Consider the following 24,071-nt stretch of genomic DNA (forward strand, 5'->3'; position numbering starts at 1 on the left):
GGGTCATTGTGCTTTTGAAAAACAAATGATAGTCCCACTAAGCGCAAACCAGATGGGATGTCGTATCACTGCAGAATGCTGTGGTAGCCATGCTGAATAAGTGCGCCTTGAATAATAAATAATTCCCACATCAATGTCACCAGCAAAACCCCCCCACACATCACACCTCCTCCATTCTTCACGGTGGGAACCATACATGCAGAGATCATCCGTTGACCTACTCTGCATCTCACAAAGACACGGCGGTTGGATCCAAAAATCTCACATTTGCACTCATCAGGCCAACGGACAGACTCCCACCGGTCTAATGTTCATTGCTTGTGTTTTTTGGCCCAAGCAAGTCTCTTCTTATTATTGTTGTTCTTTAATAGTGGTTTCTTTGCAGCAATTAGACCATGAAAGCCTGATTCACGCAGTCTCCTCTGAACAGTTGATGATGAGATGTGTCTGTTACATTTATTTGCGCTGCAATCTGAGGTGCAGTTAACTCTAATGAACTTGTCCTCCGCAGCAGACTCTGAGTCTTCCTTTCCTGTGGCGGTCCTCATGAAAGCTAGTGTCATCATAGCGCTTGATGGTTTTTGCAACTGATCTTGAAGAAACTTAGTTCTTAAAGTTATTGAAACGTTCTACATTGACGGACCGTTGCATTACTCTTAGCTTATTTGAGCTGTTCTTGACATAATATAGACTTGGTCTTTTACCAAATAGGGCTATATTCTGTATACCACCCCTACCTGGTCACAACACAACTGATTGGCTCAAACGCATTAAGAAGGAAAGAAATTCCACAAATGAACTTTTAACAAGGCACACCTGTTAATTGAAATGCATTCCAGATGTGCAAAGCTGTCACCAAGGCAAATAGTGACTACTTTGAAGAATCTCAAATATAAAATATAGTTGTATGTTCATAGTTTTGATGTCTTCACTATTATTTTACAATGTAGAAAATAGTACAAATAAAGAAAAACCCTGGAATGAGTAGGTGTTTCCAAACATTTGACTGGCACTGTACGTAAACACATTGTCACAAACACTCAGACATAACATGCACACGAACTCACATAGAAATACAGAACTTCCCTGCAAAGTATGCACACTAACAAACAGGCACACACATATTCACACATGTTTTCATTCAGTACCTACACACACACGCATGCATGCCTTAAAAAACAGTCATTCTGTGACACACACACACACACTGCTTGCGTAGAGCATCTGCTGACCGCTTTGCATAAGAGCCCCATGTTCCCAGGGCTCAGGCTGCTCTTACCCAGCAGAATGCTCACTGTGCCTGGGTTGGTAAGAGCATTTGTCCCCTCTCACTGTCCCTACCTGTTCCTGGTCCCCAGCTTTGCATTATTCAACTTGACCAGAGTCAACATTTCCCCGTGTCTTTTGACAATGCTGCTCTCTCTCACCCATTGTTCTCCCTTCTCTCTCTTTTGTCTCTCTCTCTCACTCAATCTCTTGCCCTTTTTTCTTTTTTCTTTCCTTTCTCACGTTTTTGTAATGCTACCTTTTATTAAGGTTGATGTTATAGAGTAGGATGCTATAACAGGTTTTGATCATGTTTTCCTCTGGGTCTGTTCTGTGGTTGTGATTCTAGTTGGTGTTTTGTTCTGGCATTAACTGCACAGAGAGAGTGATACCTAAGGTCAGCTCTTGCGTATTGTGTATTTGTCCCTAAAGTGTAAACACACACTCATAAACACACACACACATGCACAGTATTGGAATGGCTTGAGATTCTTACATAGATGGATAGTCATTATGTAATGGTCTCTGAATTATGATTTGCAATACGTTCACACTAAATTGGGCCCTGAGAATTGTCCAATTCTATCTGGTTATGTAGTCAATATCATATTACTGTGCCGTGCTGAAACTGCTTTCTACAGTGGAAACCATTCACAGCCATTTCCCAGGAAAATAATTTGCTCAGTTGTTAAGGAATACACTCTCATGCATTAAGCGGAACTAATAGAATATACACAGTAACAAGAAGACTTTTCATACCTCAGATGAATGAGATTGGCTTTGAAGGTGGTGTTAACTTTTAGCTTCTCGCAATTTGCCAGAGGTTGCATTCTACCATAGGGAGCCTTGTGCTTAGCAAACACTGTACCTTACCTCACTTTTGAAAAGTAGACATTTGTATTTGTTCAATTCGGATTCTCTCTATTTGGCATTGTTGGTGAATGTCATCTGAACTGGAATCAACAGACATAGGATTCCTTGAATATTCCTTGAAGATAAGTAAATATGATTTCCTGTTTGTCTGTCAGCTATTGGACTGTACATTAAATAGATATCTGCCCTTTTGTCTGTCCGCTGTCCTCTTTTGGACAATTTTCTTTATTTGTGTGTATAAGTAAACCAAATCAATTTAAATAATGTTGGTAAAACGTTCCGGTTATGATCACTGTGTTACTGTGAATAAAATATATATCTAAAAGTAGATACTGAAAAATGCATGTTCATTGCCTTCTCTCCCCAGGAGGACCAGCTATATATACCTGGGCTACTTTCGGCCTGCCCTCCTACCTCTGGGTGCCCCATGAAGGGCATACCCCAGGCCGCATCAAGGCCTTGAGGCACCCTCCACAGCCAGCTCAGGTATGTTATCAACACTGTTTTTTGTTGTGGACCACCTCAAGCAGAGCTTCAGAGAAGAACGTTTGTTCAAACAGGAAGACATTGAAAATGTTTGGCCACATTCAACTGAATGGAAAATTACTGTGAGTGCCTCAGGAGGATAACAGATCTTTGTAGTCTTTTATTTGCTCTTATGTTAACTAATACCCAGTCCCAGACAGGTTTTGATACAATACTGTCCTCTTGTGGTTATATTTTATATATTTTGTATAATGACAGAGCATGTAGATATCACTCCTGTTCTTCCAACAGAGGTCAGGCTTGTCCTATAATAACTATACAGGTTTCATAAGTATTCACCCACTGAATTTTTTTTCAATTTTGTGTAATTACAAAATGGGATTGCTATAGATTTAATTGTGTTTTCTTTTTGCAATTATTCTACACAAAATAATCCATGATGTCAAAGTAAGAAGAAAGTTCTACAAATGTTTATCAATTAATGTAAATTAAATAACTAAAATATAGTTGTTGCATAAGTATTCACCCCCTTTGTTTAGGTAAGCCTAAATTAGTTCAGGAGTAAAATATGTCTGAACAAATCACATAATACGTTACATGGACTCACTCTGTGTGAAATCATAGGGATCTACATTATTTTTTTAATGACTACCCAATCCTCTGTCCTCCATACTTACAACATCTGTAAGGTCCCTCAGTCATGTATTGGGGGAGCTTTTCGAAAGCCTCATGTAAAGACGGGCAGTGATTGGTAGACGGGTAACAATAACAAATCAGACATTGAATATCTCTTTATTATACACGGTCAAGTTAATAATTATGCTGTGGATGAAACCACCCAGACACAACAAAGATACAGTTGTCCTTGTGAACTGAGCTGCAGGATAGGAAGGACACTGATCAGGGGTTCATAAAATCATTCATTTGCTAGTAACAGACATTCATATTCTGGCAATCTCTGAAATGTACTTAAATAATACCTTTGATGATACAGTGGTAGCAATACATGGTTATACTATCTACAGAAAATACAGAAATGCCAAAGGTGGAGGTGTGGCTGTTTATATTTAGAACCACATTCCTGTAAAGCTTAGACCGGATCTCATTAAATACTGTTAAAGTAATATGGCTATAGGTTAATCTGTCTCATCTAAAGCCCATTCTGGTGGGAAGCTGTATTAGACCACCAAGTGCTAACAGTCAGTATCTGGATAACATGTATGAAATGCTTGATAATGTATGTGATATAAATAGAGGTATATTTTCTGGGTGATTTAAATATTGACTGGCTTTCATCAGGCTGCCCACTCAAGAGAAAGCTTCAAACTAGTGCCTCCAACCTGGTCCAGGTTATCAAAAATGTTTTTACCTTTATTTAACTAGGCAAGTCAGTTAAGAACAAATTCTTATTTTCAATGACAGCCTAGGAACAGTGGGTTAACTGCCTTGTTCAGGGCAGAATAACAGATCTGTACCTTGTCAGCTTAGGGATTTGATTTTGCAACCTTTCGGTTACTAGTCCAACGCTCTGACCACTAGGATACGCTGCCGCCCCAATCAACCTACCAAGGTAGTTACAAAAAGCACAGGAATGAAATCATGAACATGTATTGATAACATCTTTACTAATGCTGCAGAAATTTGTTAGAAAGCAGTATCCAAATCCATCGGATGTAGTGATCGCAATACAGTAGCAATATCTAGGAAAACCAAAGTTCCAAAGGCTGGCCCTAATATAGCTCATAAGAGGCCATACAATAAGTTTTGTAGTGATTCTTATGTTGTTGATGTAAAGAATATTTGTTGGTCCGTGGTGTGTTGAGGAGCTACCAGACGCTGCACTTGACACTTCTATAAATGTGCTTATCCCAGTTAAATAATAAGCATGCACCCAATAAGAAAATGACTAAAACCTGTTAAATTATTAACCATGAAACAAAGATAAATAATGATTGTAAAAAGCTTTGGAGCACCTACGCCCTCGTCATTCATTGAATCAGATGGCCCATTCATCACAAAACCCACTGATATTGCCAACTACTTTAATCATTTTTTCATTGGCAAGATTTGCAAACTTAGGCATGACATGCCAGCAACAAGGCCAAGTATCAGACCAAATTATGAAAGACAAGCATTGTAATTTTGAAATCCATAAAGTAAGTGTGGAAGAGGTGAAAAAATTATTGTTGTCTATCAACAATGACAAGCCACCAGGGTCTGACAACTTGGATTGAAAAGTACTGAGGATAATAGCGGACGATATTGCCAGTCCTATTTGCCATATCTTCAATTAAATCCTACTAGCAAGTGTGTGCCCTCAGGCCTGGAGGGAAGCAAAATGTATTCCCTTACCTAAGGATAGTAAAGACCCCTTTACTGGCTCAAATAGTTGACCAATCAGCCTGTTACCAACTTTGTAAACTATTGGGAAAATGGTGTTTTACCGGATACATGCCAGGCCTCTAGGTCACTTAGAGCTCCCTCTCCTGCCTCTAGGTCACCAGGCTGCTTGGTATGGGGGCACACCTGTCACCATCATTACGCGTATCAGCGCATAATGACACTTACCTGGACTCCATTACCTCCTTGATTACCTACCCCTTTGGTTTCTTTCCCAGGCGTCATTGTTTCTGTTTTGTGTCTGTGTGTTGTTCGGGTTTCTTGTTTTGTATTATGTTTTGTTTATTGATTAATTTATTCACTCCCTGAACTTGCTTCCTGACTCCCAGTGCACACGTTACAATATAATTCTATTTTACAGTAAACAAATTGACGACAAACTTTCAGCACGCATTATAGGGAAGGACATTGAACAAGCACAGCTCTATGACTGTTGATTGACTGATAGAAATAGATAATAAAACGATTGTGGGGCTGTTTGCCTTAGCAGCAGCTAATGGGGATCCATAATGAATACCATGAGGCCATGGTGACAGAGTTCAATGGCTGTGATAGAAGAAAACTGAGAATGCATCAACAACATTGTAGTTACTCCACAATAATGATCTAAATGAAAAGTGTCTTGTAGGCACTAAAGTTATACTGCAAGAAGATACTGCAAAGAAATACACTTAATGTCCTAAATGCAAAGCCTTATGTTTGGGGCAATCCAACACAACACTTCACTTACTAACTGCCTCCTTATTTCCAAGCATGGTGGTGGTTGCATCATGTTATGGGTATGCTTGACATTGGCAGAGACAGGAGTTTTTCAGGATAAAAAGAAATGGAATGGAGTTAAGCACAAGTAAAATCCTAGAGTAAAACCTGCTTCAGTCTGCTTTACACCAGACACCGGGAGACACCAGCAGGACAATAACCTACAACACAAAGCCAAATCTATACTGGAGTTGTGTACCAAGAAGACATTGAATGTTCCTGAGTATCATTTTGACTTGAATCTGCTTGAAAATCCATGGCCAGATGTGAAAATTGCTATCTAGCCATGAACCCCAACACTGTGACCGAGCTTGAAGAACTTTGAAAAGAATATGACTATCTAATGAAAGTATATTAGTGTTTCATTCCTTTTTTGTGTAGACCGTTGATATATATTAATCCCATTTAGTAACACAGTAAAATGTGAAGAATTCCATGATAGGTAGATCATTGTCAGAAGAAGGTCAATTCTTGATATGCTGTTGAGCTTTTTAGCTTGTAATGGTATCCTAAACTTCACTTAAAAATATTTGAACTGTAAACTCAACACAAACTGTAGAGTAACTATAGACATGGCTGGAATATGTGCGTCTAACTCTGGGCTCTGCACTCTTCACAAGGCCTCTTTGGAGCTCATTGAGACTTTGATCGTCTTGCGGGTTAAATCTTCGAAGAGTCTCCCCATCTCTGTTCTATCTACCCAGGAGCTACAAGAATGGAGTCTAGACATGTGGCCTTCCCTGATCCTGACCTTACCCTCAACTTACAATGGTCCAAACCCCTGCAACCAAACACGCTCAGTTGTGGGTGTTTACCCTTTTCACTCAGGGTGTGGCGTGTCACATCCACTAGCTTTTAAGTCTGAGAAATTATTCAAAATATAGCATGTGGTATACTAGGCCTAGAAAGCACATTCCTTGAAAAGTGTTAATGTAATCCTGCTTGACAGTTTACATCCTTCAAGAAGGGCTTCAAAACATCCCTTCATGTAATATTAATATGTACAATGTTTTGTATTTTTTATTGCTGCTGCTGGAAGAGTGGGTCTGAAATAATTTTTTCCTGACAGAATTCATCAAAGTCAGGGAATCTGTCACAAGAAGATAATGGCAGTGATATTCCAGGGCTGGAGCGGATCATCAATGACTTGAGGATAAAGATTGCAGCACTGGAAATCCTGCATGCATCTCTGGAGATGGAGGTCCACTCTAAGGAGAGTGGGGATAGGGACAATACTGTGGCCTTAGGGGGTGTCAACCACACATGGACGAAGAGGATGGAGGTTTCCGTATAGACATCACCTGTGAAGGAGGGATTTAGATTTGAAGTGCCTTTCAAGGGAGGATCAATCCCCTCCTCAACCTCTGTCCCATTGATCTCCTCCTCCTCCCTCCCTAACCCTGGCTTTGTCTGTATCTGCCAACAGCAGCAGCAGAGTGGTACCCAGCCACCACCTCCCCCCACCCCAGATATACCCCCTCCTCTTCTTCCTCCTCCCCCTCATCCTCTACCTCAGCTCTCTGGAGGGCCACCACCACCCCCTCTCTCTGGTGGGGCTGGTCCTCCTCCTCCACCCCTTCCTCCTCCTTTACCTGGTATGTGCAGACCTTGTCCCCCATCTCCACCCCCTCCCCTGCAGAGCTTTGGACCTCCACCCACACCCCCTCTACCAGGTAAGGGCCCCCCTCCTCCACCCACACCCCCCAGCAGTGGACCTTCATCTACCCCAGGCTTTGGCCCTCCTCCCCCTCCCGGAGGTTTCAAGGTCTCCATGGCCCAGGAGGCTGGCCCCCAGAAGCCCCCCATCGAGCCCCCAAGCCCATGAAGCCTCTCTACTGGACCAGGATCCAGCTGCATTCTAAAAAGTAATTACTAGTCCACTTTAGTCCAATCACTTTAGATATACACTGAGTGTACAAAACGTTACATTGCCAAACATTACATTTGCCATCAGAATAGCCTCAATTCGTCAGGGAATGGCATTCCACAGGGATGCTGGCCCATGTTGACTCCAATGCTTCCCACAGTTGTGTCAAGTTGACTGGATGTCCTTTGGGTGGTGGGCCATTCTTGATACACACAGGAAACTGCTAAGCATCAAAAACCCAGCAACGTTGCAGTTCTTGACACAAACCGGTGCGCCTAGCACCTACTACCATTTAAGTTCAAAGGCACTTAAATCATTTGTCTTTCCTATTCACCCTCTGAATGGCACAGATATAGTACACAATCCATGTCTCAATTGTCTCAAGGCTTAAAAATCATTCTTTAACCTGTCTCCTCTGCTTCATTTCCCACTGATTGAAGTGGATTTAACAAGTGACATCAATAAGGGATGATAGCTTTCACCAAGATTCACCTAGTCAAGGAAAGAGGTGTTCTTAATGTTTTGTACAGCCAGTGTATATGTTTATCCATAGTTACCTGTTTAGCTATATGAGAAAACCATCAACATAACTCATGAATGAGAATGCAAAAGGTAGAGATGGATCATTGACATTTATGGAGGCTTTCCTTACCAAACTATAGAAGGGGTTTTCTGCTGAAGATAAAGATCAGCCATGTTATAGAGATGGGAACCCAGTGTAAAATGAGAGAAAGATGTGGGAAAAGAGTGTGATGAGATGGTGTTTGAGTTGAAACGGGTGTTGCGATGTGCTTTGGTACTGATGTACTTGACTTCACACATAACGATGTCATGCATGCTATAATACTGTAGTACTGTGACATGTCAGAAAATAAGTCCACCTTATAATAGTGGACATAGTGGTGGGTTTATATTAAGTTATTGGAAATGTAATGTACTGTACAGTAGTTGTCTGAAGAGGTACTGTGGTACTGCTCTCTGCATTCAGGGGCTCGGTAAAGCACAACATGTCAGACATTTTGAATTGTAAGTTTGAGGTGCACTCTTTAGAAAAAAGGGTTCCAAAATTATTCTTTGGCTTTCCCCATTGGAGAACCCATTTTGGTTCCCGGTAGAACCATTTTGGGTTCCATGTAGAACCCTCTGTGGAAAGGGTTTTATATGGAAGCCAAAACTGTTCTACCTGGAACCAAACAGGGTTCTTCAAAGCGTTCTCTTATGGGGACAGCCGAAGAACACTTTTAGGTTCTAGATAGCACCTTTTTCTCTAAGAGTGCATACATCAACAGGATAGAGATCCAATGATAGAAATGTAATGCAGGTCTTTCTGTCTTCTACTTGAGGGATGCGAGTGGTTCTTTGGTCTGGGAGAAGATCGAGGAGCCATCAGTGGATTTTGATGAGTTTGTTGAGTTGTTCTCCAAAAGTTCTATGAAGGAGAAGACGCCATCACCAAGTCCAAGGCCAAACAGGTACTGTACATTGTGTGTGCATACGTTTGTCTGTCGGTCCCATCCCTGTCTCTGTCTCTTGCTGTCCCTCTCTCCGTCACTCTAGTCCCTTGCCTGTGAATGACATGAGGAAGTGATGTACTGTAGCCAGACAGTGATTATGTGGTGTGGGGTCTGGCTTCTAGGCCCTAGTGAGGTGCAGAGCCAGTGAGTGGCGTGTGGCGAATAAACCCACACTGATGACTGGGAGACGCTGTGGCAGGCCAGTCTGTCATTTTCCTCCCCTGAGACTGCTGCTCTGTGGCTCTGACCCAACAGTCTTACATAGCGTCCCATCCTAAGTTTCTACTGTCCTTTTCTGTCAGCCACTGATCGAAAATAATTTGATAGATTTAAGTACCATGGTAGAGCACTAGCCGAGTATTTCAGCTCTATGTGGTCACAGAGGAAGGGAGGATATTAAAGAGGGGTTAGTAGAAAATTGGGACAGAGCCTTGTGTGTGCTCTTCCCTCTAGAGGGACTACCTCTGTGTATTCAGAGGAATACAGACAAACTTTAATGAATGGCGAAGAGCAGAACCCCATGCTGATTCACTTTTCATACTCTCTCAGTCAGAGCTGCAGTGAAGAGCATACACTATATATACAAAGTACACTACCGGTCAAAAGTTTTAGAACACCTACTCATTCAAGACTTTTCTTTATTTTGACTATTTTCTACATTGTTGAATAATAGTGAAGACATCAAAACTATGAAATAACACATATGGAATCATGTAGTAACCAAAAATGTTTTAAACAAATCAAAATATATTTTATATTTGAGATTCTTCAAATAGCCACCCTTTGCCTTGATGACAACTTTGCACGCTCTTAGCACTCTCAAACTGCAATGCTTTTCCAACAGCTTTGAAGGAGTTCCCACATATGCTGAGCACTTGTTGGCTACTTTTCCTTCACTCTGTGGTCTGACTCATCCCAAACCATCTCAATTTGGGAATTGTGGAGGCCAAGTCATCTGATGCAGCACTCCACCACTATCCTTTTTGATAAAATAGCCCTTACACAGTCTGGAGGTGTGTTGCGTCATTGTCCAATTGAAAAACAAATTACAGTCCCACTAAGCCCAAACCAGATGGGATGGCATATCGCTGCAGAATGCTGTGGTAGCCATGCTGGATAATAATGAATTCTAAATAAATTACAGACAGTGTGACCAGTAAAGCACCCCCACAGCATAAAACTTCCTCCTCCATGCTTTACGGTGGGAAATACACATGCGGAGATCATCCATTTACCCACACCACATCTCACAAGGACACGGCGGTTGGAACGAAAAATCTTCAATTTGGACTCCAGACCCAAGGACAAATTTCTATCGGTCTAATGTCCATTGCTCCTGTTTCTTGGCCCAAGCAAGTCTCTTATTTTTGTTGGTGTCCTTTAGTAGTGGTTTCTTTGCAGCAATTCGACCACGAAGGCCTGATTCACAGTCTCCTCTGAAAAGTTGATATTGTGAAGTATCTGTTACTTGAACTCTGTGAAGCATTTATTTGGGCTGCAATTTCTGATGTGCAGTTAACTCTAATGAACTTATCCTCTGAAGCAGAAGTAACTCTGGGTCTTCCATTCCTGTGGCGGTCCTTAGAGCCAGTTTCATCATAGCTCTATATGGATTTTGCGACTGCACTTGAAGAAACGTTCAAAGTTCTTGAAATTTTCCAGATTGACTGACCTTCATGTCTTAAAGTGATGATGGACTGTCGTTTCTCTTTGCATACTTGAGCTTTTCTTGCCAAAGTATGGACTTAGTCTTTTACCAAATTGGGCTATCTTCTGTCCTTGGCTCAAACACAATAAGAAAGCAAGAAACTTCACTAATTAACTTTTAACGAGGCACACCTGTTAATTGAAATGCATTCCAGTTGACTACCTCATGAAGCTGGATGAGAGAATGCCAAGAATGAGCAAAGCTGTCATCAAGGCAAAGTGGCTACTTTGAAGAATCTCAAGTATAAAATATGTTTGTTTTACATTTTTGGTTGCTAGATTCCATATGTGTTATTTCGTAGTTTTGATGTCTTCACTATTATTCTACAATGTGAAAACAGTAAAGATAAAGAAAAACTCTTGAATGAGTAGGTGTTCTAAAACTTTTGACCGGTAGTGTATGTGTACACCCATTCAAAGTATTTCAGCCACACCCGTTGCTGACAGGTGTATAAAATCAAGCACACAGCCATTCAATCTCCATAGACAATCATTGGCAGTAGAAGGGCCTTACTGAAGAACTCAGTGACTTTCAATGTGACACCGTCATAGGAAGCCACTTTTCCAAAAAAATTCTGCCCAGCTTGAGCATCCCCGGTCAACTGTTATTAAGTGCTGTTATTGTGAAGTGGAATGTCTAGGAGCAACAACGGCTCAGCCATGAAGTGGTATGCCACACAAGCTCACAGAACGGGACTGCCAAGTGCTGAAGTGCGTAACAATATTCTGTCCTCTGTTGCAACACTAACTATTTAGTTCCAAACTGCCTCTGGAAGCAACGTCAGCACAATTCATCAAATGGGTTTCCATGGCCTTGCAGCTACACACAAGCCTAAAATCACCATGCGCAATGCCAAACGTCGGCTGGAGTGGTATAAAGCTCACCGCCATTGGACAAATTTGAGTTTGGCGGAAGCCAGGGGAACTTTACCTGCCCGAATGCATAGTGCCAACGGTAAAGTTTGGTGGAGGAGGAATAAGGGTCTGGGGCTGTTTTTTCATGGTTCGGGCTAGGCCCCTTAGTTCCAGTGAATGGTAATCTTAACACAGCATACAATGACATTCTAGATGATTCTGTCCTTCCAACTTTGTGGCAACAGTTTGGGGAAGGCCCTTTCCTGTTTTCAGCATGACAATGCACCGTGCACATAGCGAGGTCCACTGTCACGACTTCCATCAAAGTCGGCTCCTCTCCTTGTTCGGATGGCATTCGGCGATCGACGTCACCGTCTTTCTAGCCATCACCGCTCCATTTTTCATATATCCATTTGTCTTGCCTTGTTTCCATACACACCTGGTTTTCATTTCCCCAATCAATCTACTTGTATTTAACCCTTCATGTTTTGTGTGTAATTGTTTCATGTCATGTGGTGTTAGTTTACGCACTTTATTTTTTTATGTTCCGTTTTCTGAGCGCGTCTGATTGATGTAGTGATCTCGTTTTTTGGAACTATAATAAAAGTGAGCCTGTTCATTATGCTTTGCTCTCCTGCACCTGACTTCGCCTCCATTGACACACCATTGACAGAATGATACACCTCCAATGGAGTCAGCAGGAGCAGGTACCCCGGTTAGAGTAGCGCGTCCAGGAACATTCGGCCATGTTACATCATCTTGGTGCCATGATGGATCACGTTGTCCAGACCATGGACCGCTGGGAGAGACAGGAAGTCTCTCCAGTGCCTCGACCAGCACAAACCGGGGTTGTCTCCACCGGTTCCATCCAGAGAGAATTCCAGTGGGATACGTCTTTCCCTTCCCAGGGAGTATGATGGAACGGCAGCACAGTGACAGGGATTCTTGTTACAACTGGACCTCTACCTGGCCACTGTGCACCCAATTCCCTCAGGAGGGGAAAGAGTGACCACCCTCGTCTCCTGCCTCACAGGAAGAGCGCTGGAGTGGGCAAACGCCGTGTGGAGAGAAGGAGACACGGTGCCAGACCACTTCGAGGAGTTTACCCGTCGCTTCAGGGCCATCTTCGATCATCCACCTGAGGGCAGATCGGCAGGGGAGAGGCTCTTCCATTTGAGACAGGGAACGAGGAGCGCCCAGGACTTCACCCTGGAATTCCGGACCTTGGCCGCCGGAGCAGGCTGGAACGACAGGGCCCTCATCGACCATTATTGATGCAGCCTACGAGAGGATGTCCGACGTGAGCTGGCCTACAGGGATGCCACTATTTCCTTTGACCAACTGATAGATTTGTCCATCCGGTTGGGTAACCTGATGGTCACCCGCGGACGTCCAGAGGGGGCACCATCTGTGGCCGCAGAGGACACACTGCCGGTCGGTGCTGTGTAGGTTCCTCTGGGAGTTGAGGCAGCAGGCATGGCACTCTGGCGTCACTCCAGGTGAGTTTGCACCACACTCCTCCAGAGTCCTCTGTTGATCAACTGTTTGTGCCTGTTTGTTTCCCTGAGTTTTCCCCACATTCCCAGCATAAGGCGCTCGTCGATTCAGGCGCAGCTGGGAATTTTATCGACAGAGCATTAGCCATTAGGTTAGGGATCCCCATTTTTCCTATAGCTAGACCCTTCCCGGTACATGCTCTAGATAGTCGACCATTAGTATCCGGCATAATCAAGGAGGACACCATCTCCTTGGCCATGGTTATACAGGGGAATCATGGGGAGAGAATCAGTCTCTTTCTCATTGACTCTCTTGCGTTTCCTGTGGTACTACGCCTTCCTTGGTTGGCTCTGCATAACCCCACAATTACCCCGGCAACAGAGGGCTCTCACGGGGTGGTCGTGAGAGTGCTCAGGGAGGTGTGTAGGGGTTTCCGTTGGTGCTACCACGGTGCTACCACGGTGGAAAGTCCAGACCAGGTCTCCACCGTGCACGCGGTGACTATGGATACATGTCTCTGAATCCCTGCGTCAGGGGTACATTCGGCACTCTACTTCACCCGCCTCCTCAAGTTAATTTTTTGTGAAGAAGAAGGATGGAGGTTTACGCCCGTGCATTGACTATAGAGGTCTCAATCAAATTACAGTGATGTACAGTTACCCGCTACCTCTTACCGCCACGGCGATTGAGTCATTGCATGGGGCGCACTTCGTCACGAAACTGGATCTCAGGAGTGCGTATAACCTGGTGCATATCCGAGAGGGAGACGAGTGGAAGACAGCATTCAGTACCACCACAGGGCATTATGAGTACCTCGTCAGGCCATACGGGTTGATGAATGCTCCATCAGTTTTCCAGTCCTTTGTAGAAGAGATTTTCAGGGACCTGCACGGGCAGGGCGTAGTGGTGTATATCGATGACATTCTGATTTACTCCGCTACATGCACCGAGCATGTGTCCTTGGTGCGCAAGGTACTTGGACCACTGTTGGAGCATGACCTGTACGTCAAGGCTGAGAAATGTCTGTTCTATCAATAGGCCGTCTCCTTCCCAGGGGCGGAGATGGAGAGTGACCGCCTTGCAGCCGTCTGTAATTGGCCGACTCCCACCACGGTAAAGGAGGTGCAATGATTTTTAGGGTTTGCCAATTACTACCGGACATTTATCCAGGCTTTTGGCCAGGTTGCTGTGCCCATTACCTCACTGCTGAAGAGGGGTCCTGTAAGGTTGCAGTGGTCAGTTGAGGCGGACAGGGCTTTTTGGCAACCAAGAGCTCTGTTTACTTCGGCTCCAGTGCAGGCCCATCCGTATCCCTCTTTGGCATTCATAGTGCAGGTGGACGCGTCTTTCCTAACGGATCTTCCTCCCTCACAGGGAAATAACACGATCCTGGTCGTTGTGGATCGTTTTTCTAAGTCCTGACGTCTCCTCCCGCTGCCTGGTCTCCCTACGGCCCTACAGACTGCGGAGGCCCTGTTTACACACGTCTTCCGGCACAACGGGATGCCTGAGGATATAGTGTCGGATCGGGGTCCCCAGTTCACATTGAGAGTTTGGAAGGTGTTTATGGAACGTCTGAGTGTCTCGATTAGCCTTACCTCAGGTTTTCACCCCTAGAATAACGGGCAGGTAGAGAGAGTCAACCAGGATGTGGGCAGGTTTCTGCGGTCCTATTGCCAGGACCGGCCGGGGGAGTGGGCAGCATTTGTGCCCTGGGCCGAGATGGCACAGAACTCGCTTCACCACTCCTCCACTAACCTCTCCCCCTTTCAGTGCGTATTGGGGTACCAGCCGGTTCTGGCACCGTGGCATCAACGTCAGACCGAGACTCCTGCGTTGGAAGACTGGTTTAGGCGCGCAGAGGAGACATGGGAGGCCGCCCATTTCCATCTCCAGCGAGCCGCGCGTCGCCAGAAAGTCAGCCCGGACCGTCACCGCAGTGAGACCCGTAACCAGCCCCTCCGCCTGCCCTGCCGGAAGCTGGGTCCGCGGTTTGGGTTCGCGGTGGGGCCACAGTCCTGAGGAGGGTGAACTATGTATGTTATAGATTACAGCTTCCCTCTGATTATCATATTAACCCCTCGTTCCATGTGTCTCTCCTCAGGCCGGTGGTGGCTGGTCTGCTCCAGGAATCTGTCCCCCCGCCCCCTTTGGACATCGAGGGGGCCCCGGCGTACATCGTTCGTTCCATCCTGGATTCGAGGCGTCGGGTAGGGGGCCTTCAGTACCTCGTGGAGTGGGAGGGGTATGAACCGGAGGAGAGGTGCTGGGTTTTGGTTGCAGATGTTTTGGATCCTGAACTGCGAAGGTGAAACTCCCGCAGCAATTCACATCAGGAAAATGTTTTGAATGGTCAATTTACTGTAAATTAATAAAACAGTTTATGATTAAAGTGTTATTATATTCTCCAGGGGAATAGTTATTCTGTAGATCCTGTAAAAATTATATACAATGTGATATATCTTCACTATGAACACATCAGACAATATTATCTGCAGTGTAGTACCACCATTATGCACCCATAATTGCTCATGCTGTGTGTCTTTTAGCATTGAAATTAAATTATATCATGTCCACAGTGTGTTTGGAAACCATTTAGCTAGATATATAGGCAGGAGTTCAGTGATGTAACTGACTCTATGTTCAATTATTATATTTTTATCTCCACTGTGAGTTGTGTGATCTGGAGCACATCAAAGTGGTATGCCTGAGGCTGGGGTTTACTATCTACACTCACCACACAACCTTATTACCCAGCAGTCACTCTGTATACTCAGCCTGACTGTGGTCACAGGGAAAATCTACTGTAAACCATACGGGTGAACTATCTTAATGTAATCACTGTTGTCACTGACAATTGCCCTGAACAGCAGGAAATGCACACTTGTAGTGTATTCTAGGTTATAAAGGCTTCTGAAGTTTGTAATTTCCACTTTAAAATGTCAGACTTGATTTGTCCTAACTAAAAATGTCCTAACTAAAAATCAACCCCTACAAAAATGTCAATGAATTATAATCCACATTTTAATTCAGATGCACATGTCCTGATGCGGCAGGATTATTTTCATGTTATGATCAACTGGTCAAATTAAGATCGAACATCTGTACTGTATATGATACTGTCCATGGCTGTTGGCTTATTAATATACAGTATATGTCACGGCCGTCAAAAGGAGGAGACCAAGGTGCAGCGTGGTGAGCATACATATTATTTTTATTAGAAAAGACACCGAACAAAACAATAAACACTACAAAACAAACCGTGAAGCTAAAGGCTATGGCACTGCACACTGCACAGTGCTAGCTGTGCCACCAGAGACTCTGGGTTCGCGCCCAGGCTCTTTCGCAGCAGGCCGCGACTGGGAGGTCTGTGGGGCGACGCACAATTGGCATAGCGTCGTCCAGGTTAGGGAGGGTTTGGCCGGTAGGGATATCCTTGTCTCATTGCGCACTAGCGACTCCTGTGGCGGGCCGGGCACAGTGCACGCGAACCAGGTCGCCAGGTGCAAGGTGTTTCCTCCGACACATTGGTACGGCTGGCTTCCGGGTTGGATGCGCGCTGTGTTAAGAAGCAGTGCGGCTTGGTTGGGTTGTGTTTCAGAGGGCTTTTGACCTTCGTCTCTCCCGAGCCCGTACGGGAGTTGTAGCGATGAGACAAGATAGTAACTACTAACAATTGGATACCACGAAATTAAAAGAAATTAAAAAGAAATACAAATAATAGAACATAGAATACCCACCCCAAATCACACCCTGAACAAACCAAATAGAGACATAAAAAGAATCTCTAAGGTCAGGGCGTGACAATATATTTAAATATATATTAAAACTTCTTCAGCAGTTGTAAATGTATGATTTACTAGGCACAATATAGTGACATATAGTTGTCACGAACCTCATCAGGGAAATGACTGGACCAGGGATATGACTGCAGCGTGGTGAGCGTACATTTTCTTTTAATGTTATAAAGGTCGCCAACAAAACAAGAAACAACAAAAACGACTGTGACGCTGACTAGGGCTATACAGGCCACTAACACAGACAGCTACCCACAACTACGGTGAAAAAACAGGCTGCCTATGTATGATTCCCAATCAGAGACAACAATAGACAGCTGTCCCTGATTGAGAACCATACCCGGCCAAAACATAGAAACAGAAAACATAGAAAGATGTTAGAATGCCCAAAAGAAACTAGAATGCCCACCCTAGTCACACCCTGGCCTAACCAAAATAGAGAACAAAAGCCTCTCTATGGCCAGGGCATGACAATAGTAAAAGAGAGTGATGATGGATAATTATTGTACATGATAAACAATATTTTGAGACTCCACAATCTTAAGCAGTTAACTTAATATATTTGTGATCTGCCAATCTTTTCTCACATTGTTGTTGTGACATTTGACTTTTAAATACTCAAATGTCTTGCCATTGATACCCAGCCTGCAATTTGTGGTTTGTGGAAAACGTAATTTGATGAACATCTAATCACAGGAAAAAAGAGCACAATGAACGTATACTACTGTATATTTAGTGGGCAATATTTGGAAATAAATAAGTCAAGATGTCTCTAAGATCTACAAATTCTAGATCCCCCTCATCGAATATATGATATATTTGGAGAACTGAACTGGAAGGGAAAATTAATCACATTAATTCGACTAGACAAGTTTATAATTTGCATAATGTTTGTGGGATAAGTGGCAACAATTAATTTCCAATAAAATGAAAAGATAAAGGGGATAGAGATTGTTATGGCCTGTTTTGGACTAATTCTAAAGCTTGATCCTCTTTCCCTTCTCTGTTCTCTCTCTCTCTGCTCTCTATTCTCGCTCTCTCTCTCAGGTGGTGAAGCTGTTGAACACCAAGCGATCACAGAACGTGGGGATCCTCATGTCTAGCATCCACTTGTCTAGCATCCATGAAGGACATCCAGAATGGTGAGTGGTGATGCTCCACCTCAACCCACTTCACTCAACACAGCATCATGAAATCATTGCAAGCAGTTTTGCCCAGCTAGTTTCCTCAACTCAAGTTTCTCAGACAATGCATTGACCTCTCAGGTTTTGGCATTGCGCCCGGCCTGCCAAAACCTCCCCTAACCTGAACGACACTGGGACAATAGAGTGCCCCCTCATGAGTCTCCCAGTCGCGACCGGCTGCGACACAGCCTGGGATCGAACCTGGATCTGCTGTGAAGCATTAGACTGCTGCGCCACTCGGGAGGCCCCAACCTCTCTACACTTTTGATGCATACAGTGCATTAGGAAAGTATTCAGACCTGCTGACTTTTCCACATTTTGTTATGTTACAGTCTTATTCAATCTACACACAATACTAAAAAATTAACCCATTTTAGATATTTTTGCAAATTGCAAATAAGTTTTCAGACCCTTTGCTACAACTTGGAGTCCACCGGTGCTAAATTTAATTCAATGGACATGATTTGGAAAGGCACACACCTGTCTGTATAAGTTCCCACAGTTGACAGTGCATGTCAGAGCAAAAACCAAGCCATGAGGTTGAAGGAATTGTCCGTAGAGCTCCGAGATAGGATTGTGTCGAAGCACAGATCGGGGGAAGGGTACCAAAACATTTCTGCAGCATTGAAGGTCCCCAGGAACACAGGGGCCACCATAATTCTTAAATGGAAGAAGTTTGGAACCACCAAGGGCCTTGGTCAGGGAGGTGACCAAGAACCCGGTGGTCACTCTGACAGAGCTCCAGAGTTCCTCTGTGAAGATGGGAGAACATTCGAGAAGGACAACCATCTCTGCAGCACGCCACCAATTAGGCCTTTATGTTAGAGTGGCCAGGTTGAAGCCACTCCTCAGTAAAAGGCACATGACAGCCCGCTTGGAGTTTGAAAAAAGGCACCTAAAGGACTCTCAGACCTTGAGAAACAAGATTCTCTGGTCTAATGAAACCAAGATTGAACTCTTTGGCCTGAATACCAAGCGTCATATCTGGAGGAAATCTGGCACCATCCCTATGGTGAAGCATGGTGGTGGCAGCATCATGCTGTGGGGATGTTTTTCAGCAGCAGGGACTGGGAGACTAGTCAAGATTGAGGGAAAGATGAACGGAAAAAGGTACAGAGAGATCCTTGAGGAAAAACCTGCTCCAGAGTGCTCAGGACCTCAGAATGGGGCGAAGGTTCACCTTCCAACAGAACAACGACCCTAAGCGCACAGCCAAGACAACGCAGGAGTGGCTTCGGGACAAGTCTTTTCACCCAAAAGTACATTCATCTCTAGGAGACAGAACGCATCTCCTTCCTGAGCGGGATGACGGCTGCGTGGTCCCATGGTGTTTGTACTTGCTTACTATTGTTTGTACAGATGAACGTGCTACCTTAAGGCGTTTGGAAATTTCTCCCAAGGATGAACCAGACTTGTGGAGGTCTACAATTTTGATTCTGAGGTCTTGGCTGATTTATTTTGATTTTCCCATGATGTCAAGCAAAGAGGCACTGAGTTTGACGGTAGGCCTTGAAATACATCCACAGGTACACTTCCAATTGACTCAAATGATATCAATTAGCCTATCAGAAGATTCTAAAGCCATGACATAATTTTCTGGAATTTTCCAAGCTGTTTAAAGGCACAGTCAACTTAGTGTATGTAAACTTCTGACCCACTGGAATTGTGATACTGTGAATTATAAGTGAAATAATCTGTCTGTAAACAATTGTTGTAAAAATGACTTGTGTTATGCACAAAGTAGATATCCTAAACGAGTTGCCAAAACTAGTTTGTTTACAAGAAATTTGTGGAGTGGTTGAAAAACTAATTTTAATGACCCCAAACTAAGTGTATGTAAATTTCCGACTTCAACTGTAGGTGCAAGTCAGCCAATATTTATCCCCATAATGCAACACACTTTGAAAGGTGATGACCAATAATGGTCATCGACTTCACCATTTGTTTGGTGGTACTTTTTACCCCCAATTTAGTGATATCCAATTGGTAGTTACAGTCTTGTCTCTTCGCTGCAACTACCGAAAACATACCCTACCAAGCCGCACTGCTTCTTGACACACTTCTCGCTTAACCCAGAAGCCAGCCGCACCAATGTGTCAGATGAAACACTGTACAACTGTCGACAGGAGTCAGCGTGCATGCGCCCGCCCCGCCACAGGAGTCCCTAGTCCGCCCCGCCCAGCGTCGTTCCCTAACCCGGACGATGCTGGGCCAATTGTGCGTAGCCTCAAGGGTCTCCAGCTCGCAGCCGGCTGCGGCACAGTGGGAGGCACTATTTGTCAAAAAATCAGTAGGGAGTTTTTGGTTGACCCATGCGAACGTGACCAAATACATCTAAACAGGAACCGATTCTAAAGCTACAGGCAGAATGAAATGAAAGTGAAAAAAAAACATTCAATCCCCACTTGGTCTGCTTATCTGACGTAGACAGATTTTTGGGTGAGGTAAATCCTCTCGCTTTGCCTCTTCCTCTCTGAATTAGCACACAGTCACACAGAGTATCTACGCATGTGCACTGGTGCGTTTCATGCTGCTACAACTTGGTAGCTACAGACCAAAACAGCTGAGAAGTTTAGCCTTGAAGTTCAAAGTTGTTGAGGAAATTGACCCACTACTACTGTATATTTTGTGCATCTATGTAGCAATTAAGTACATTACTGTCATTGTTTTCAAATTTTAAAAAAAAACATTTTTTAATTTTTTTTTTATTGCTTCTTAGCAAAGTGAAATTTCTGAAGCTAGAATTTTGCTAAGACTGTCTGGGAGTGGTCTGAGTGGGGTGTGGAAAACAGAAAACTATGTGTTATTTGCAGAGATGTTTGGAACTCTCTTTTTATTATTGGTCTCTTAACTGATTTATCACCTGGTGATGTCTCCTGGCAGGCCAAAACTCCATTCCACCAAAACAGGTTGAAATTCCAGCTTCTACATTTTTTATTTACCTAGGCAGGTCAGTAAAGAACAAATTATTATGTTAATTGACGGCCTACCCTGGCCAAACCCAGACGATGCTGGACCAATTGTGCACCGCCCTATGGGACTCCCAATCACGGCCGGATGTGATACAGCCTGGATTTGAACCAGGGACTGTGATGACAACTCTTGCACTGAGATGCAATGCCTTAGACTGCTGCGCTACACGGGAACGCTCTTTTAAGTGTGTAAATATAAACCTAACCTATGACCTGACACATCACCTTATGCATTGCCCCCCCACAGTGGCAAGAAGGTACATCGCAAAAACTACACATCATAAATGACTCCAAGCCTTCCACGCACAGGCTACATTCTGTCCCTAACACTAAAACTGAAACTGTCATGTATTGTCATGTTGTGTCTTTCTGTCCTGTCCTTTCACCCTGTCTCCCTCTGCTGGTCGTATTAGGTTACCTTTTCTCCCCCGCTTTCCCCCAGCTGTTCCTTGTCTCCTCTTGACTACCTCGTCACCCCTTCTCCCACCTGTTCCCCTTTTCCCTCTGATTAGTCCCCTATATCTCTCTCTGTTTTTGTTCCTGTCCTTGTCGGATTCTTGTTTGTTGTGTTTCATGCCTGAGCCAGACTATCGTCATGTTTGTTGTAACCTTGTCCTGTCCTGTCGGAATCTGCCGGTCTATCTGAGCCTACCTATGTTTGGTTATTAAAGAAGCTCTGTTTAAGTTAGTTCGCTTTTGGGTCCTCATTCACTCACCGCAACAGAAGAATCCGAACAAGAATGGACCCAGCGACTTCGGATCCTCTCCACTCAGCCGTCGAGATCCAGGGAGCGATGCTAGGCAGACACGAGCAGGAATTGTCTGCTGCTCGACATGCCGTTGAGACCCTGGCCACCCAAGTCTCCAACCTCACAGAACAGGTTCACCATCTCCGCCTCGATCCACGGGCCACTTCCAGGGCTTTCGAATCTCCGGAGCCCAGAATCAATAACCCGCCGTGTTACTCTGGGGAGCCCACTGAATGCCGCTCGTTCCTCACCCAGTGTGATATTGTGTTTTCTCTCCAGCCCAACACTTACTCCAGGAGCACTGCTCGTGTCGCCTACGTCATATCTCTCCTTATTGGACGGGCTCGTGAGTGGGGCACGGCAATCTGGGAGGCAAGGGCTGAGTGTACTAACCAGTATCAGGACTTTAAGGAGGAGATGATACGGGTTTTTGATCGATCTGTTTTTGGGGAGGAGGCTTCCAGGGCCCTGTCTTCCCTATGTCAAGGTAATCGATCCATAACAGACTACTCTATTGAGTTTCGCACTCTTGCTGCCTCCAGTGGCTGGAACGAGCCGGCTTTGCTCGCTCGTTTTCTGGAGGGTCTCCGCGCAGAGGTAAAGGATGAGATTCTCTCCCGGGAGGTCCCTTCCAGCGTGGATTCCCTGATTGAACTCGCTATTCGCATTGAGCGACGGGTTGATCTTCGTCACCGAGTTCGTGGAAAGGAGCTCGCGTTCTCCGTTGCCCCCCTCTCCGCATCACTACCATCTTCCTCTGCCGGCTCGGGAGCTGAGCCTATGCAGCTGGGAGGTATCCGCATCTCGACTAAGGAGAGGGAACGGAGAATCACCAACCGCCTCTGTCTCTATTGCGGTTCTGCTGGTCATTTTGTCACTTCATGTCCAGTAAAAGCCAGAGCTCATCAGTAAGCGGAGGGCTACTGGTGAGCGCTACTACTCCTGTCTCTCCTTCAAGATCCTGCACTACCTTGTCGGTCCATCTACGCTGGACCGGTTCGTCAGCTTCCTGCAGTGCCTTAATAGACTCTGGGGCGGAGGGCTGTTTTATGGACGAGACCTGGGCTCGGGAACATGACATTCCTCTCAGACAGTTAAGGGAGTCCACGGCCTTGTTCGCCCTGGATGGTAGTCCTCTCCCCAGGATTCAGCGTGAGACGCTACCTTTAACCCTCACTGTTTCTGGTAATCATAGCGAAACCATTTCTTTTTTGATTTTTCGTTCACCTTTTACACCTGTTGTTTTGGGCCATCCCTGGCTAGTTTGTCATAATCCTTCCATTAATTGGTCTAGTAATTCTATCCTCTCCTGGAACGTCTCTTGTCATGTGAAATGTTTAATGTCTGCTATCCCTCCTGTTTCCTCTGTCTCTTCTTCACAGGAGGAGCCTGGTGATTTGACAGGGGTGCCGGAGGAATATCACGATCTGCGCACGGTGTTCAGTCGGTCCAGGGCCACCTCTCTTCCTCCACACCGGTCGTATGATTGTAGTATTGATCTCCTTCCGGGAACCACTCCCCCCCGGGGTAGGCTATACTCTCTGTCGGCTCCCGAACGTAAGGCTCTCGAGGATTATTTGTCTGTAGCTCTTGAGCCGGTACCATAGTCCCCTCCTCCTCTCCCGCCGGAGCGGGGTTTTTTTTGTCAAGAAGAAGGACGGGTCTCTGCGCCCCTGCATAGATTATCGAGGGCTGAATGACATAACAGTTAAGAATCGTTATCCGCTTCCTCTTATGTCTTCAGCCTTCGAGATCCTGCAGGGAGCCAGGTTTTTCACTAAGTTGGACCTTCGTAACGCTTACCATCTTGTGCGCATCAGGGAGGGGGACGAGTGGAAGACGGCGTTTAACACTCCGTTAGGGCACTTTGAATACCGGGTTCTTCCTTTCGGCCTCGCTAACGCTCCAGCTGTCTTTCAGGCATTAGTCAATGATGTCCTGAGAGACATGCTGAACATCTTTGTTTTCGTTTACCTTGACGATATCCTGATTTTTTCACCGTCACTCCAGATTCATCTTCAGCACGTTCGACGTGTTCTCCAGCGCCTTTTAGAGAATTGTCTTTTTGTGAAGGCTGAGAAGTGCACTTTTCATGCCTCCTCCGTCACATTTCTCGGTTCTGTTATTTCCGCTGAAGGCATTAAG

General features: G+C 44.7%; 1 pseudogene; it reads left to right on the top strand.

Annotated features, from left to right (window-relative positions):
* The window catches only part of LOC110503097 (uncharacterized), a 61,539-nt pseudogene that overhangs the window by 5,487 nt on the left and 31,981 nt on the right, over positions 1-24,071 (top strand).

This window comes from Oncorhynchus mykiss, chromosome 23 (genome assembly GCF_057628025.1).
Source record: "Oncorhynchus mykiss isolate SJ-2025 chromosome 23, ASM5762802v1, whole genome shotgun sequence".
Lineage (NCBI taxonomy): Eukaryota > Metazoa > Chordata > Actinopteri > Salmoniformes > Salmonidae > Oncorhynchus > Oncorhynchus mykiss.